The 16,101-nt window shown below is 58.8% G+C and overlaps 13 non-coding genes across 13 annotated transcripts; all 13 read right to left on the reverse strand.

The window, feature by feature from the left end:
• Positions 1 to 448: 448 nt before the first annotated feature.
• On the reverse strand, positions 449 to 538 carry trnay-gua (transfer RNA tyrosine (anticodon GUA)). The gene is given in 2 exon segments: positions 449 to 484; positions 502 to 538. It is a non-coding gene; the product is annotated as a tRNA-Tyr (tRNA).
• Positions 539 to 1,710: 1,172 nt separating this feature from the next.
• On the reverse strand, positions 1,711 to 1,800 carry trnay-gua (transfer RNA tyrosine (anticodon GUA)). Its single transcript is given in 2 exon segments — positions 1,711 to 1,746; positions 1,764 to 1,800. It is a non-coding gene; the product is annotated as a tRNA-Tyr (tRNA).
• Positions 1,801 to 2,976: 1,176 nt separating this feature from the next.
• On the reverse strand, positions 2,977 to 3,066 carry trnay-gua (transfer RNA tyrosine (anticodon GUA)). The gene is given in 2 exon segments: positions 2,977 to 3,012; positions 3,030 to 3,066. It is a non-coding gene; the product is annotated as a tRNA-Tyr (tRNA).
• Positions 3,067 to 4,242: 1,176 nt separating this feature from the next.
• trnay-gua (transfer RNA tyrosine (anticodon GUA)) lies at positions 4,243 to 4,332 on the reverse strand. Its single transcript is given in 2 exon segments — positions 4,243 to 4,278; positions 4,296 to 4,332. It is a non-coding gene; the product is annotated as a tRNA-Tyr (tRNA).
• A 1,176-nt stretch (positions 4,333 to 5,508) lies between these two features.
• trnay-gua (transfer RNA tyrosine (anticodon GUA)) lies at positions 5,509 to 5,598 on the reverse strand. The gene is given in 2 exon segments: positions 5,509 to 5,544; positions 5,562 to 5,598. It is a non-coding gene; the product is annotated as a tRNA-Tyr (tRNA).
• A 1,176-nt stretch (positions 5,599 to 6,774) lies between these two features.
• Positions 6,775 to 6,864, reverse strand: trnay-gua (transfer RNA tyrosine (anticodon GUA)). Its single transcript is given in 2 exon segments — positions 6,775 to 6,810; positions 6,828 to 6,864. It is a non-coding gene; the product is annotated as a tRNA-Tyr (tRNA).
• Positions 6,865 to 8,040: 1,176 nt separating this feature from the next.
• On the reverse strand, positions 8,041 to 8,130 carry trnay-gua (transfer RNA tyrosine (anticodon GUA)). The gene is given in 2 exon segments: positions 8,041 to 8,076; positions 8,094 to 8,130. It is a non-coding gene; the product is annotated as a tRNA-Tyr (tRNA).
• Positions 8,131 to 9,302: 1,172 nt separating this feature from the next.
• Positions 9,303 to 9,392, reverse strand: trnay-gua (transfer RNA tyrosine (anticodon GUA)). Its single transcript is given in 2 exon segments — positions 9,303 to 9,338; positions 9,356 to 9,392. It is a non-coding gene; the product is annotated as a tRNA-Tyr (tRNA).
• A 1,176-nt stretch (positions 9,393 to 10,568) lies between these two features.
• trnay-gua (transfer RNA tyrosine (anticodon GUA)) lies at positions 10,569 to 10,658 on the reverse strand. Its single transcript is given in 2 exon segments — positions 10,569 to 10,604; positions 10,622 to 10,658. It is a non-coding gene; the product is annotated as a tRNA-Tyr (tRNA).
• A 1,176-nt stretch (positions 10,659 to 11,834) lies between these two features.
• Positions 11,835 to 11,924, reverse strand: trnay-gua (transfer RNA tyrosine (anticodon GUA)). Its single transcript is given in 2 exon segments — positions 11,835 to 11,870; positions 11,888 to 11,924. It is a non-coding gene; the product is annotated as a tRNA-Tyr (tRNA).
• A 1,176-nt stretch (positions 11,925 to 13,100) lies between these two features.
• On the reverse strand, positions 13,101 to 13,190 carry trnay-gua (transfer RNA tyrosine (anticodon GUA)). The gene is given in 2 exon segments: positions 13,101 to 13,136; positions 13,154 to 13,190. It is a non-coding gene; the product is annotated as a tRNA-Tyr (tRNA).
• A 1,176-nt stretch (positions 13,191 to 14,366) lies between these two features.
• trnay-gua (transfer RNA tyrosine (anticodon GUA)) lies at positions 14,367 to 14,456 on the reverse strand. The gene is given in 2 exon segments: positions 14,367 to 14,402; positions 14,420 to 14,456. It is a non-coding gene; the product is annotated as a tRNA-Tyr (tRNA).
• A 1,176-nt stretch (positions 14,457 to 15,632) lies between these two features.
• Positions 15,633 to 15,722, reverse strand: trnay-gua (transfer RNA tyrosine (anticodon GUA)). Its single transcript is given in 2 exon segments — positions 15,633 to 15,668; positions 15,686 to 15,722. It is a non-coding gene; the product is annotated as a tRNA-Tyr (tRNA).
• Positions 15,723 to 16,101: the final 379 nt, after the last annotated feature.

Here is a 16,101-nt window from a genome sequence, read left to right on the forward strand (position 1 = left end):
CTGAGACCAAACATTGCTGATGCCTGTCTCGCTGAAAGAACCAACTTGTCGGAGGAGCGGCAGCGGCAGCTGGTGGACTCAGGCGAGGCGGAAGGCCCCGTGGACGAGGAAAGAAGTGCTGAGGCGATGGCGATTGCTGATTGGAGGTGGAAACGACTTCAGCCTTGGCGCAGCCACCACGAGCGTGAGGTGACGTCGCAGGGCCCCGCCTGACTGATAGAAGACTTCATTTGGTTGCAGTGAGCACAAAGTGCTTTCATGCGTTTGTGTCGAAAACGAGGCACCCTGCTGGCCGTCAGCTGCAGCCGCAGCAAGGAGACAGCTGGCTGGCTGGTTGCAGAGGGGGAAGGGCGTGTGCCGACGTGTCGCCTTTTCAGCTCATCTGTGTTGCTGTGGCCCGCGTGCTGGTGGATGCTGACTGTTTGCAAAAAGCAGCAGGGTGGGGGGCTCCTTCGAGCCGGAATTGAACCGGCGACCTAAGGATGACAGGTTTGCGACACACTACAGTCCTCCGCTCTACCAGCTGAGCTATCGAAGGAGAGCCCAGCAGTGGCTCTCCCTTGCTGATGCTTTGCCGCGCTCCTCCACTAATGCGACGCCGTTGCCTCCCTGAAAATCTGTCACTCTGGCAGATCCTGAGCCACTGGCTGATCTCCACAGCTTCGGCCTGTGCTGGCATGAAGAAATCGTCTCGAGTGCTGATCCGAAACTGCCAGATTCTGCCGGTACAGTACCTGACTCGCAGCTTCGTGTACATGTCAGGTTAGGGTTTGGGCCGCAGCTTTCCGACTGGTTCAAGTTGCCTCCAAACACGTCCAGGACGTGCCCGCTGACCTCAGGCGACTCACCCACCACCGGTGTGATCCTTTCAAGGTGCTGACTTGCACCCCGCAGGGAAAAAACATCAACGCCGCAGGCGTTTCCCTTCACTGTGCAGCTCGACTTCCTTCCTACGCTGCACCCTGAAACAGCAGGACCTGCCTGTCGCTCACGCGTGAAGCTTTTGATCTTTCGGGACCACTCTCAGGGAGGCGGCGTACGCAAACGGTATTCCGTCTGCTGCAGACCAGCTGAGTGAGTGGGTGCACTCGCAGTTTTAAAAGCAAGTGGAGAATGCGGGCATCGATCCCACTACCTCACGCGTGCGCTCCAACAGTTGAACTAATCCCCCGGTAGGTGAGCCGGCCACGCTTTCGCTCCTTCCGCAGTGGATCCTGAGCAGCCACGCTCCAGGATGTGCAGGAAATCCTCTCACCCGTCGGACGGCTGAGACCAAACATTGCTGATGCCTGTCTCGCTGAAAGAACCAACTTGTCGGAGGAGCGGCAGCGGCAGCTGGTGGACTCAGGCGAGGCGGAAGGCCCCGTGGACGAGGAAAGAAGTGCTGAGGCGATGGCGATTGCTGATTGGAGGTGGAAACGACTTCAGCCTTGGCGCAGCCACCACGAGCGTGAGGTGACGTCGCAGGGCCCCGCCTGACTGATAGAAGACTTCATTTGGTTGCAGTGAGCACAAAGTGCTTTCATGCGTTTGTGTCGAAAACGAGGCACCCTGCTGGCCGTCAGCTGCAGCCGCAGCAAGGAGACAGCTGGCTGGTTGCAGAGGGGGAAGGGCGTGTGCCGACGTGTCGCCTTTTCAGCTCATCTGTGTTGCTGTGGCCCGCGTGCTGGTGGATGCTGACTGTTTGCAAAAAGCAGCAGGGTGGGGGGCTCCTTCGAGCCGGAATTGAACCGGCGGCCTAAGGATGACAGGTTTGCGACACACTACAGTCCTCCGCTCTACCAGCTGAGCTATCGAAGGAGAGCCCAGCAGTGGCTCTCCCTTGCTGATGCTTTGCCGCGCTCCTCCACTAATGCGACGCCGTTGCCTCCCTGAAAATCTGTCACTCTGGCAGATCCTGAGCCACTGGCTGATCTCCACAGCTTCGGCCTGTGCTGGCATGAAGAAATCGTCTCGAGTGCTGATCCGAAACTGCCAGATTCTGCCGGTACAGTACCTGACTCGCAGCTTCGTGTACATGTCAGGTTAGGGTTTGGGCCGCAGCTTACCGACTGGTTCAAGTTGCCTCCAAACACGTCCAGGACGTGCCCGCTGACCTCAGGCGACTCACCCACCACCGGTGTGATCCTTTCAAGGTGCTGACTTGCACCCCGCAGGGAAAAAACATCAACGCCGCAGGCGTTTCCCTTCACTGCGCAGCTCGACTTCCTTCCTACGCTGCACCCTGAAACAGCAGGACCTGCCTGTCGCTCACGCGTGAAGCTTTTGATCTTTCGGGACCACTCTCAGGGAGGCGGCGTACGCAAACGGTATTCCGTCTGCTGCAGACCAGCTGAGTGAGTGGGTGCACTCGCAGTTTTAAAAGCAAGTGGAGAATGCGGGCATCGATCCCACTACCTCACGCGTGCGCTCCAACAGTTGAACTAATCCCCCGGTAGGTGAGCCGGCCACGCTTTCGCTCCTTCCGCAGTGGATCCTGAGCAGCCACACTCCAGGATGTGCAGGAAATCCTCTCACCCGTCGGACGGCTGAGACCAAACATTGCTGATGCCTGTCTCGCTGAAAGAACCAACTTGTCGGAGGAGCGGCAGCGGCAGCTGGTGGACTCAGGCGAGGCGGAAGGCCCCGTGGACGAGGAAAGAAGTGCTGAGGCGATGGCGATTGCTGATTGGAGGTGGAAACGACTTCAGCCTTGGCGCAGCCACCACGAGCGTGAGGTGACGTCGCAGGGCCCCGCCTGACTGATAGAAGACTTCATTTGGTTGCAGTGAGCACAAAGTGCTTTCATGCGTTTGTGTCGAAAACGAGGCACCCTGCTGGCCGTCAGCTGCAGCCGCAGCAAGGAGACAGCTGGCTGGCTGGTTGCAGAGGGGGAAGGGCGTGTGCCGACGTGTCGCCTTTTCAGCTCATCTGTGTTGCTGTGGCCCGCGTGCTGGTGGATGCTGACTGTTTGCAAAAAGCAGCAGGGTGGGGGGCTCCTTCGAGCCGGAATTGAACCGGCGGCCTAAGGATGACAGGTTTGCGACACACTACAGTCCTCCGCTCTACCAGCTGAGCTATCGAAGGAGAGCCCAGTAGATGCTCTCCCTTGCTGATGCTTTGCCGCGCTCCTCCACTAATGCGACGCCGTTGCCTCCCTGAAAATCTGTCACTCTGGCAGATCCTGAGCCACTGGCTGATCTCCACAGCTTCGGCCTGTGCTGGCATGAAGAAATCGTCTCGAGTGCTGATCCGAAACTGCCAGATTCTGCCGGTACAGTACCTGACTCGCAGCTTCGTGTACATGTCAGGTTAGGGTTTGGGCCGCAGCTTACCGACTGGTTCAAGTTGCCTCCAAACACGTCCAGGACGTGCCCGCTGACCTCAGGCGACTCACCCACCACCGGTGTGATCCTTTCAAGGTGCTGACTTGCACCCCGCAGGGAAAAAACATCAACGCCGCAGGCGTTTCCCTTCACTGCGCAGCTCGACTTCCTTCCTACGCTGCACCCTGAAACAGCAGGACCTGCCTGTCGCTCACGCGTGAAGCTTTTGATCTTTCGGGACCACTCTCAGGGAGGCGGCGTACGCAAACGGTATTCCGTCTGCTGCAGACCAGCTGAGTGAGTGGGTGCACTCGCAGTTTTAAAAGCAAGTGGAGAATGCGGGCATCGATCCCACTACCTCACGCGTGCGCTCCAACAGTTGAACTAATCCCCCGGTAGGTGAGCCGGCCACGCTTTCGCTCCTTCCGCAGTGGATCCTGAGCAGCCACGCTCCAGGATGTGCAGGAAATCCTCTCACCCGTCGGACGGCTGAGACCAAACATTGCTGATGCCTGTCTCGCTGAAAGAACCAACTTGTCGGAGGAGCGGCAGCGGCAGCTGGTGGACTCAGGCGAGGCGGAAGGCCCCGTGGACGAGGAAAGAAGTGCTGAGGCGATGGCGATTGCTGATTGGAGGTGGAAACGACTTCAGCCTTGGCGCAGCCACCACGAGCGTGAGGTGACGTCGCAGGGCCCCGCCTGACTGATAGAAGACTTCATTTGGTTGCAGTGAGCACAAAGTGCTTTCATGCGTTTGTGTCGAAAACGAGGCACCCTGCTGGCCGTCAGCTGCAGCCGCAGCAAGGAGACAGCTGGCTGGCTGGTTGCAGAGGGGGAAGGGCGTGTGCCGACGTGTCGCCTTTTCAGCTCATCTGTGTTGCTGTGGCCCGCGTGCTGGTGGATGCTGACTGTTTGCAAAAAGCAGCAGGGTGGGGGGCTCCTTCGAGCCGGAATTGAACCGGCGGCCTAAGGATGACAGGTTTGCGACACACTACAGTCCTCCGCTCTACCAGCTGAGCTATCGAAGGAGAGCCCAGCAGTGGCTCTCCCTTGCTGATGCTTTGCCGCGCTCCTCCACTAATGCGACGCCGTTGCCTCCCTGAAAATCTGTCACTCTGGCAGATCCTGAGCCACTGGCTGATCTCCACAGCTTCGGCCTGTGCTGGCATGAAGAAATCGTCTCGAGTGCTGATCCGAAACTGCCAGATTCTGCCGGTACAGTACCTGACTCGCAGCTTCGTGTACATGTCAGGTTAGGGTTTGGGCCGCAGCTTACCGACTGGTTCAAGTTGCCTCCAAACACGTCCAGGACGTGCCCGCTGACCTCAGGCGACTCACCCACCACCGGTGTGATCCTTTCAAGGTGCTGACTTGCACCCCGCAGGGAAAAAACATCAACGCCGCAGGCGTTTCCCTTCACTGCGCAGCTCGACTTCCTTCCTACGCTGCACCCTGAAACAGCAGGACCTGCCTGTCGCTCACGCGTGAAGCTTTTGATCTTTCGGGACCACTCTCAGGGAGGCGGCGTACGCAAACGGTATTCCGTCTGCTGCAGACCAGCTGAGTGAGTGGGTGCACTCGCAGTTTTAAAAGCAAGTGGAGAATGCGGGCATCGATCCCACTACCTCACGCGTGCGCTCCAACAGTTGAACTAATCCCCCGGTAGGTGAGCCGGCCACGCTTTCGCTCCTTCCGCAGTGGATCCTGAGCAGCCACGCTCCAGGATGTGCAGGAAATCCTCTCACCCGTCGGACGGCTGAGACCAAACATTGCTGATGCCTGTCTCGCTGAAAGAACCAACTTGTCGGAGGAGCGGCAGCGGCAGCTGGTGGACTCAGGCGAGGCGGAAGGCCCCGTGGACGAGGAAAGAAGTGCTGAGGCGATGGCGATTGCTGATTGGAGGTGGAAACGACTTCAGCCTTGGCGCAGCCACCACGAGCGTGAGGTGACGTCGCAGGGCCCCGCCTGACTGATAGAAGACTTCATTTGGTTGCAGTGAGCACAAAGTGCTTTCATGCGTTTGTGTCGAAAACGAGGCACCCTGCTGGCCGTCAGCTGCAGCCGCAGCAAGGAGACAGCTGGCTGGCTGGTTGCAGAGGGGGAAGGGCGTGTGCCGACGTGTCGCCTTTTCAGCTCATCTGTGTTGCTGTGGCCCGCGTGCTGGTGGATGCTGACTGTTTGCAAAAAGCAGCAGGGTGGGGGGCTCCTTCGAGCCGGAATTGAACCGGCGGCCTAAGGATGACAGGTTTGCGACACACTACAGTCCTCCGCTCTACCAGCTGAGCTATCGAAGGAGAGCCCAGTAGATGCTCTCCCTTGCTGATGCTTTGCCGCGCTCCTCCACTAATGCGACGCCGTTGCCTCCCTGAAAATCTGTCACTCTGGCAGATCCTGAGCCACTGGCTGATCTCCACAGCTTCGGCCTGTGCTGGCATGAAGAAATCGTCTCGAGTGCTGATCCGAAACTGCCAGATTCTGCCGGTACAGTACCTGACTCGCAGCTTCGTGTACATGTCAGGTTAGGGTTTGGGCCGCAGCTTACCGACTGGTTCAAGTTGCCTCCAAACACGTCCAGGACGTGCCCGCTGACCTCAGGCGACTCACCCACCACCGGTGTGATCCTTTCAAGGTGCTGACTTGCACCCCGCAGGGAAAAAACATCAACGCCGCAGGCGTTTCCCTTCACTGCGCAGCTCGACTTCCTTCCTACGCTGCACCCTGAAACAGCAGGACCTGCCTGTCGCTCACGCGTGAAGCTTTTGATCTTTCGGGACCACTCTCAGGGAGGCGGCGTACGCAAACGGTATTCCGTCTGCTGCAGACCAGCTGAGTGAGTGGGTGCACTCGCAGTTTTAAAAGCAAGTGGAGAATGCGGGCATCGATCCCACTACCTCACGCGTGCGCTCCAACAGTTGAACTAATCCCCCGGTAGGTGAGCCGGCCACGCTTTCGCTCCTTCCGCAGTGGATCCTGAGCAGCCACGCTCCAGGATGTGCAGGAAATCCTCTCACCCGTCGGACGGCTGAGACCAAACATTGCTGATGCCTGTCTCGCTGAAAGAACCAACTTGTCGGAGGAGCGGCAGCGGCAGCTGGTGGACTCAGGCGAGGCGGAAGGCCCCGTGGACGAGGAAAGAAGTGCTGAGGCGATGGCGATTGCTGATTGGAGGTGGAAACGACTTCAGCCTTGGCGCAGCCACCACGAGCGTGAGGTGACGTCGCAGGGCCCCGCCTGACTGATAGAAGACTTCATTTGGTTGCAGTGAGCACAAAGTGCTTTCATGCGTTTGTGTCGAAAACGAGGCACCCTGCTGGCCGTCAGCTGCAGCCGCTGCAAGGAGACAGCTGGCTGGCTGGTTGCAGAGGGGGAAGGGCGTGTGCCGACGTGTCGCCTTTTCAGCTCATCTGTGTTGCTGTGGCCCGCGTGCTGGTGGATGCTGACTGTTTGCAAAAAGCAGCAGGGTGGGGGGCTCCTTCGAGCCGGAATTGAACCGGCGGCCTAAGGATGACAGGTTTGCGACACACTACAGTCCTCCGCTCTACCAGCTGAGCTATCGAAGGAGAGCCCAGCAGTGGCTCTCCCTTGCTGATGCTTTGCCGCGCTCCTCCACTAATGCGACGCCGTTGCCTCCCTGAAAATCTGTCACTCTGGCAGATCCTGAGCCACTGGCTGATCTCCACAGCTTCGGCCTGTGCTGGCATGAAGAAATCGTCTCGAGTGCTGATCCGAAACTGCCAGATTCTGCCGGTACAGTACCTGACTCGCAGCTTCGTGTACATGTCAGGTTAGGGTTTGGGCCGCAGCTTACCGACTGGTTCAAGTTGCCTCCAAACACGTCCAGGACGTGCCCGCTGACCTCAGGCGACTCACCCACCACCGGTGTGATCCTTTCAAGGTGCTGACTTGCACCCCGCAGGGAAAAAACATCAACGCCGCAGGCGTTTCCCTTCACTGCGCAGCTCGACTTCCTTCCTACGCTGCACCCTGAAACAGCAGGACCTGCCTGTCGCTCACGCGTGAAGCTTTTGATCTTTCGGGACCACTCTCAGGGAGGCGGCGTACGCAAACGGTATTCCGTCTGCTGCAGACCAGCTGAGTGAGTGGGTGCACTCGCAGTTTTAAAAGCAAGTGGAGAATGCGGGCATCGATCCCACTACCTCACGCGTGCGCTCCAACAGTTGAACTAATCCCCCGGTAGGTGAGCCGGCCACGCTTTCGCTCCTTCCGCAGTGGATCCTGAGCAGCCACGCTCCAGGATGTGCAGGAAATCCTCTCACCCGTCGGACGGCTGAGACCAAACATTGCTGATGCCTGTCTCGCTGAAAGAACCAACTTGTCGGAGGAGCGGCAGCGGCAGCTGGTGGACTCAGGCGAGGCGGAAGGCCCCGTGGACGAGGAAAGAAGTGCTGAGGCGATGGCGATTGCTGATTGGAGGTGGAAACGACTTCAGCCTTGGCGCAGCCACCACGAGCGTGAGGTGACGTCGCAGGGCCCCGCCTGACTGATAGAAGACTTCATTTGGTTGCAGTGAGCACAAAGTGCTTTCATGCGTTTGTGTCGAAAACGAGGCACCCTGCTGGCCGTCAGCTGCAGCCGCAGCAAGGAGACAGCTGGCTGGCTGGTTGCAGAGGGGGAAGGGCGTGTGCCGACGTGTCGCCTTTTCAGCTCATCTGTGTTGCTGTGGCCCGCGTGCTGGTGGATGCTGACTGTTTGCAAAAAGCAGCAGGGTGGGGGGCTCCTTCGAGCCGGAATTGAACCGGCGACCTAAGGATGACAGGTTTGCGACACACTACAGTCCTCCGCTCTACCAGCTGAGCTATCGAAGGAGAGCCCAGCAGTGGCTCTCCCTTGCTGATGCTTTGCCGCGCTCCTCCACTAATGCGACGCCGTTGCCTCCCTGAAAATCTGTCACTCTGGCAGATCCTGAGCCACTGGCTGATCTCCACAGCTTCGGCCTGTGCTGGCATGAAGAAATCGTCTCGAGTGCTGATCCGAAACTGCCAGATTCTGCCGGTACAGTACCTGACTCGCAGCTTCGTGTACATGTCAGGTTAGGGTTTGGGCCGCAGCTTACCGACTGGTTCAAGTTGCCTCCAAACACGTCCAGGACGTGCCCGCTGACCTCAGGCGACTCACCCACCACCGGTGTGATCCTTTCAAGGTGCTGACTTGCACCCCGCAGGGAAAAAACATCAACGCCGCAGGCGTTTCCCTTCACTGCGCAGCTCGACTTCCTTCCTACGCTGCACCCTGAAACAGCAGGACCTGCCTGTCGCTCACGCGTGAAGCTTTTGATCTTTCGGGACCACTCTCAGGGAGGCGGCGTACGCAAACGGTATTCCGTCTGCTGCAGACCAGCTGAGTGAGTGGGTGCACTCGCAGTTTTAAAAGCAAGTGGAGAATGCGGGCATCGATCCCACTACCTCACGCGTGCGCTCCAACAGTTGAACTAATCCCCCGGTAGGTGAGCCGGCCACGCTTTCGCTCCTTCCGCAGTGGATCCTGAGCAGCCACGCTCCAGGATGTGCAGGAAATCCTCTCACCCGTCGGACGGCTGAGACCAAACATTGCTGATGCCTGTCTCGCTGAAAGAACCAACTTGTCGGAGGAGCGGCAGCGGCAGCTGGTGGACTCAGGCGAGGCGGAAGGCCCCGTGGACGAGGAAAGAAGTGCTGAGGCGATGGCGATTGCTGATTGGAGGTGGAAACGACTTCAGCCTTGGCGCAGCCACCACGAGCGTGAGGTGACGTCGCAGGGCCCCGCCTGACTGATAGAAGACTTCATTTGGTTGCAGTGAGCACAAAGTGCTTTCATGCGTTTGTGTCGAAAACGAGGCACCCTGCTGGCCGTCAGCTGCAGCCGCAGCAAGGAGACAGCTGGCTGGTTGCAGAGGGGGAAGGGCGTGTGCCGACGTGTCGCCTTTTCAGCTCATCTGTGTTGCTGTGGCCCGCGTGCTGGTGGATGCTGACTGTTTGCAAAAAGCAGCAGGGTGGGGGGCTCCTTCGAGCCGGAATTGAACCGGCGGCCTAAGGATGACAGGTTTGCGACACACTACAGTCCTCCGCTCTACCAGCTGAGCTATCGAAGGAGAGCCCAGCAGTGGCTCTCCCTTGCTGATGCTTTGCCGCGCTCCTCCACTAATGCGACGCCGTTGCCTCCCTGAAAATCTGTCACTCTGGCAGATCCTGAGCCACTGGCTGATCTCCACAGCTTCGGCCTGTGCTGGCATGAAGAAATCGTCTCGAGTGCTGATCCGAAACTGCCAGATTCTGCCGGTACAGTACCTGACTCGCAGCTTCGTGTACATGTCAGGTTAGGGTTTGGGCCGCAGCTTACCGACTGGTTCAAGTTGCCTCCAAACACGTCCAGGACGTGCCCGCTGACCTCAGGCGACTCACCCACCACCGGTGTGATCCTTTCAAGGTGCTGACTTGCACCCCGCAGGGAAAAAACATCAACGCCGCAGGCGTTTCCCTTCACTGCGCAGCTCGACTTCCTTCCTACGCTGCACCCTGAAACAGCAGGACCTGCCTGTCGCTCACGCGTGAAGCTTTTGATCTTTCGGGACCACTCTCAGGGAGGCGGCGTACGCAAACGGTATTCCGTCTGCTGCAGACCAGCTGAGTGAGTGGGTGCACTCGCAGTTTTAAAAGCAAGTGGAGAATGCGGGCATCGATCCCACTACCTCACGCGTGCGCTCCAACAGTTGAACTAATCCCCCGGTAGGTGAGCCGGCCACGCTTTCGCTCCTTCCGCAGTGGATCCTGAGCAGCCACGCTCCAGGATGTGCAGGAAATCCTCTCACCCGTCGGACGGCTGAGACCAAACATTGCTGATGCCTGTCTCGCTGAAAGAACCAACTTGTCGGAGGAGCGGCAGCGGCAGCTGGTGGACTCAGGCGAGGCGGAAGGCCCCGTGGACGAGGAAAGAAGTGCTGAGGCGATGGCGATTGCTGATTGGAGGTGGAAACGACTTCAGCCTTGGCGCAGCCACCACGAGCGTGAGGTGACGTCGCAGGGCCCCGCCTGACTGATAGAAGACTTCATTTGGTTGCAGTGAGCACAAAGTGCTTTCATGCGTTTGTGTCGAAAACGAGGCACCCTGCTGGCCGTCAGCTGCAGCCGCAGCAAGGAGACAGCTGGCTGGCTGGTTGCAGAGGGGGAAGGGCGTGTGCCGACGTGTCGCCTTTTCAGCTCATCTGTGTTGCTGTGGCCCGCGTGCTGGTGGATGCTGACTGTTTGCAAAAAGCAGCAGGGTGGGGGGCTCCTTCGAGCCGGAATTGAACCGGCGGCCTAAGGATGACAGGTTTGCGACACACTACAGTCCTCCGCTCTACCAGCTGAGCTATCGAAGGAGAGCCCAGTAGATGCTCTCCCTTGCTGATGCTTTGCCGCGCTCCTCCACTAATGCGACGCCGTTGCCTCCCTGAAAATCTGTCACTCTGGCAGATCCTGAGCCACTGGCTGATCTCCACAGCTTCGGCCTGTGCTGGCATGAAGAAATCGTCTCGAGTGCTGATCCGAAACTGCCAGATTCTGCCGGTACAGTACCTGACTCGCAGCTTCGTGTACATGTCAGGTTAGGGTTTGGGCCGCAGCTTACCGACTGGTTCAAGTTGCCTCCAAACACGTCCAGGACGTGCCCGCTGACCTCAGGCGACTCACCCACCACCGGTGTGATCCTTTCAAGGTGCTGACTTGCACCCCGCAGGGAAAAAACATCAACGCCGCAGGCGTTTCCCTTCACTGCGCAGCTCGACTTCCTTCCTACGCTGCACCCTGAAACAGCAGGACCTGCCTGTCGCTCACGCGTGAAGCTTTTGATCTTTCGGGACCACTCTCAGGGAGGCGGCGTACGCAAACGGTATTCCGTCTGCTGCAGACCAGCTGAGTGAGTGGGTGCACTCGCAGTTTTAAAAGCAAGTGGAGAATGCGGGCATCGATCCCACTACCTCACGCGTGCGCTCCAACAGTTGAACTAATCCCCCGGTAGGTGAGCCGGCCACGCTTTCGCTCCTTCCGCAGTGGATCCTGAGCAGCCACGCTCCAGGATGTGCAGGAAATCCTCTCACCCGTCGGACGGCTGAGACCAAACATTGCTGATGCCTGTCTCGCTGAAAGAACCAACTTGTCGGAGGAGCGGCAGCGGCAGCTGGTGGACTCAGGCGAGGCGGAAGGCCCCGTGGACGAGGAAAGAAGTGCTGAGGCGATGGCGATTGCTGATTGGAGGTGGAAACGACTTCAGCCTTGGCGCAGCCACCACGAGCGTGAGGTGACGTCGCAGGGCCCCGCCTGACTGATAGAAGACTTCATTTGGTTGCAGTGAGCACAAAGTGCTTTCATGCGTTTGTGTCGAAAACGAGGCACCCTGCTGGCCGTCAGCTGCAGCCGCAGCAAGGAGACAGCTGGCTGGCTGGTTGCAGAGGGGGAAGGGCGTGTGCCGACGTGTCGCCTTTTCAGCTCATCTGTGTTGCTGTGGCCCGCGTGCTGGTGGATGCTGACTGTTTGCAAAAAGCAGCAGGGTGGGGGGCTCCTTCGAGCCGGAATTGAACCGGCGGCCTAAGGATGACAGGTTTGCGACACACTACAGTCCTCCGCTCTACCAGCTGAGCTATCGAAGGAGAGCCCAGCAGTGGCTCTCCCTTGCTGATGCTTTGCCGCGCTCCTCCACTAATGCGACGCCGTTGCCTCCCTGAAAATCTGTCACTCTGGCAGATCCTGAGCCACTGGCTGATCTCCACAGCTTCGGCCTGTGCTGGCATGAAGAAATCGTCTCGAGTGCTGATCCGAAACTGCCAGATTCTGCCGGTACAGTACCTGACTCGCAGCTTCGTGTACATGTCAGGTTAGGGTTTGGGCCGCAGCTTACCGACTGGTTCAAGTTGCCTCCAAACACGTCCAGGACGTGCCCGCTGACCTCAGGCGACTCACCCACCACCGGTGTGATCCTTTCAAGGTGCTGACTTGCACCCCGCAGGGAAAAAACATCAACGCCGCAGGCGTTTCCCTTCACTGCGCAGCTCGACTTCCTTCCTACGCTGCACCCTGAAACAGCAGGACCTGCCTGTCGCTCACGCGTGAAGCTTTTGATCTTTCGGGACCACTCTCAGGGAGGCGGCGTACGCAAACGGTATTCCGTCTGCTGCAGACCAGCTGAGTGAGTGGGTGCACTCGCAGTTTTAAAAGCAAGTGGAGAATGCGGGCATCGATCCCACTACCTCACGCGTGCGCTCCAACAGTTGAACTAATCCCCCGGTAGGTGAGCCGGCCACGCTTTCGCTCCTTCCGCAGTGGATCCTGAGCAGCCACGCTCCAGGATGTGCAGGAAATCCTCTCACCCGTCGGACGGCTGAGACCAAACATTGCTGATGCCTGTCTCGCTGAAAGAACCAACTTGTCGGAGGAGCGGCAGCGGCAGCTGGTGGACTCAGGCGAGGCGGAAGGCCCCGTGGACGAGGAAAGAAGTGCTGAGGCGATGGCGATTGCTGATTGGAGGTGGAAACGACTTCAGCCTTGGCGCAGCCACCACGAGCGTGAGGTGACGTCGCAGGGCCCCGCCTGACTGATAGAAGACTTCATTTGGTTGCAGTGAGCACAAAGTGCTTTCATGCGTTTGTGTCGAAAACGAGGCACCCTGCTGGCCGTCAGCTGCAGCCGCAGCAAGGAGACAGCTGGCTGGCTGGTTGCAGAGGGGGAAGGGCGTGTGCCGACGTGTCGCCTTTTCAGCTCATCTGTGTTGCTGTGGCCCGCGTGCTGGTGGATGCTGACTGTTTGCAAAAAGCAGCAGGGTGGGGGGCTCCTTCGAGCCGGAATTGAACCGGCGGCCTAAGGATGACAGGTTTGCGACACACTACAGTCCTCCGCTCTACCAGCTGAGCTATCGAAGGAGAGCCCAGTAGATGCTCTCCCTTGCTGATGCTTTGCCGCGCTCCTCCACTAATGCGACGCCGTTGCCTCCCTGAAAATCTGTCACTCTGGCAGATCCTGAGCCACTGGCTGATCTCCACAGCTTCGGCCTGTGCTGGCATGAAGAAATCGTCTCGAGTGCTGATCCGAAACTGCCAGATTCTGCCGGTACAGTACCTGACTCGCAGCTTCGTGTACATGTCAGGTTAGGGTTTGGGCCGCAGCTTACCGACTGGTTCAAGTTGCCTCCAAACACGTCCAGGACGTGCCCGCTGACCTCAGGCGACTCACCCACCACCGGTGTGATCCTTTCAAGGTGCTGACTTGCACCCCGCAGGGAAAAAACATCAACGCCGCAGGCGTTTCCCTTCACTGCGCAGCTCGACTTCCTTCCTACGCTGCACCCTGAAACAGCAGGACCTGCCTGTCGCTCACGCGTGAAGCTTTTGATCTTTCGGGACCACTCTCAGGGAGGCGGCGTACGCAAACGGTATTCCGTCTGCTGCAGACCAGCTGAGTGAGTGGGTGCACTCGCAGTTTTAAAAGCAAGTGGAGAATGCGGGCATCGATCCCACTACCTCACGCGTGCGCTCCAACAGTTGAACTAATCCCCCGGTAGGTGAGCCGGCCACGCTTTCGCTCCTTCCGCAGTGGATCCTGAGCAGCCACGCTCCAGGATGTGCAGGAAATCCTCTCACCCGTCGGACGGCTGAGACCAAACATTGCTGATGCCTGTCTCGCTGAAAGAACCAACTTGTCGGAGGAGCGGCAGCGGCAGCTGGTGGACTCAGGCGAGGCGGAAGGCCCCGTGGACGAGGAAAGAAGTGCTGAGGCGATGGCGATTGCTGATTGGAGGTGGAAACGACTTCAGCCTTGGCGCAGCCACCACGAGCGTGAGGTGACGTCGCAGGGCCCCGCCTGACTGATAGAAGACTTCATTTGGTTGCAGTGAGCACAAAGTGCTTTCATGCGTTTGTGTCGAAAACGAGGCACCCTGCTGGCCGTCAGCTGCAGCCGCTGCAAGGAGACAGCTGGCTGGCTGGTTGCAGAGGGGGAAGGGCGTGTGCCGACGTGTCGCCTTTTCAGCTCATCTGTGTTGCTGTGGCCCGCGTGCTGGTGGATGCTGACTGTTTGCAAAAAGCAGCAGGGTGGGGGGCTCCTTCGAGCCGGAATTGAACCGGCGGCCTAAGGATGACAGGTTTGCGACACACTACAGTCCTCCGCTCTACCAGCTGAGCTATCGAAGGAGAGCCCAGCAGTGGCTCTCCCTTGCTGATGCTTTGCCGCGCTCCTCCACTAATGCGACGCCGTTGCCTCCCTGAAAATCTGTCACTCTGGCAGATCCTGAGCCACTGGCTGATCTCCACAGCTTCGGCCTGTGCTGGCATGAAGAAATCGTCTCGAGTGCTGATCCGAAACTGCCAGATTCTGCCGGTACAGTACCTGACTCGCAGCTTCGTGTACATGTCAGGTTAGGGTTTGGGCCGCAGCTTACCGACTGGTTCAAGTTGCCTCCAAACACGTCCAGGACGTGCCCGCTGACCTCAGGCGACTCACCCACCACCGGTGTGATCCTTTCAAGGTGCTGACTTGCACCCCGCAGGGAAAAAACATCAACGCCGCAGGCGTTTCCCTTCACTGCGCAGCTCGACTTCCTTCCTACGCTGCACCCTGAAACAGCAGGACCTGCCTGTCGCTCACGCGTGAAGCTTTTGATCTTTCGGGACCACTCTCAGGGAGGCGGCGTACGCAAACGGTATTCCGTCTGCTGCAGACCAGCTGAGTGAGTGGGTGCACTCGCAGTTTTAAAAGCAAGTGGAGAATGCGGGCATCGATCCCACTACCTCACGCGTGCGCTCCAACAGTTGAACTAATCCCCCGGTAGGTGAGCCGGCCACGCTTTCGCTCCTTCCGCAGTGGATCCTGAGCAGCCACGCTCCAGGATGTGCAGGAAATCCTCTCACCCGTCGGACGGCTGAGACCAAACATTGCTGATGCCTGTCTCGCTGAAAGAACCAACTTGTCGGAGGAGCGGCAGCGGCAGCTGGTGGACTCAGGCGAGGCGGAAGGCCCCGTGGACGAGGAAAGAAGTGCTGAGGCGATGGCGATTGCTGATTGGAGGTGGAAACGACTTCAGCCTTGGCGCAGCCACCACGAGCGTGAGGTGACGTCGCAGGGCCCCGCCTGACTGATAGAAGACTTCATTTGGTTGCAGTGAGCACAAAGTGCTTTCATGCGTTTGTGTCGAAAACGAGGCACCCTGCTGGCCGTCAGCTGCAGCCGCAGCAAGGAGACAGCTGGCTGGCTGGTTGCAGAGGGGGAAGGGCGTGTGCCGACGTGTCGCCTTTTCAGCTCATCTGTGTTGCTGTGGCCCGCGTGCTGGTGGATGCTGACTGTTTGCAAAAAGCAGCAGGGTGGGGGGCTCCTTCGAGCCGGAATTGAACCGGCGACCTAAGGATGACAGGTTTGCGACACACTACAGTCCTCCGCTCTACCAGCTGAGCTATCGAAGGAGAGCCCAGCAGTGGCTCTCCCTTGCTGATGCTTTGCCGCGCTCCTCCACTAATGCGACGCCGTTGCCTCCCTGAAAATCTGTCACTCTGGCAGATCCTGAGCCACTGGCTGATCTCCACAGCTTCGGCCTGTGCTGGCATGAAGAAATCGTCTCGAGTGCTGATCCGAAACTGCCAGATTCTGCCGGTACAGTACCTGACTCGCAGCTTCGTGTACATGTCAGGTTAGGGTTTGGGCCGCAGCTTACCGACTGGTTCAAGTTGCCTCCAAACACGTCCAGGACGTGCCCGCTGACCTCAGGCGACTCACCCACCACCGGTGTGATCCTTTCAAGGTGCTGACTTGCACCCCGCAGGGAAAAAACATCAACGCCGCAGG

This window comes from Chiloscyllium punctatum, chromosome 5 (genome assembly GCF_047496795.1).
Source record: "Chiloscyllium punctatum isolate Juve2018m chromosome 5, sChiPun1.3, whole genome shotgun sequence".
Lineage (NCBI taxonomy): Eukaryota > Metazoa > Chordata > Chondrichthyes > Orectolobiformes > Hemiscylliidae > Chiloscyllium > Chiloscyllium punctatum.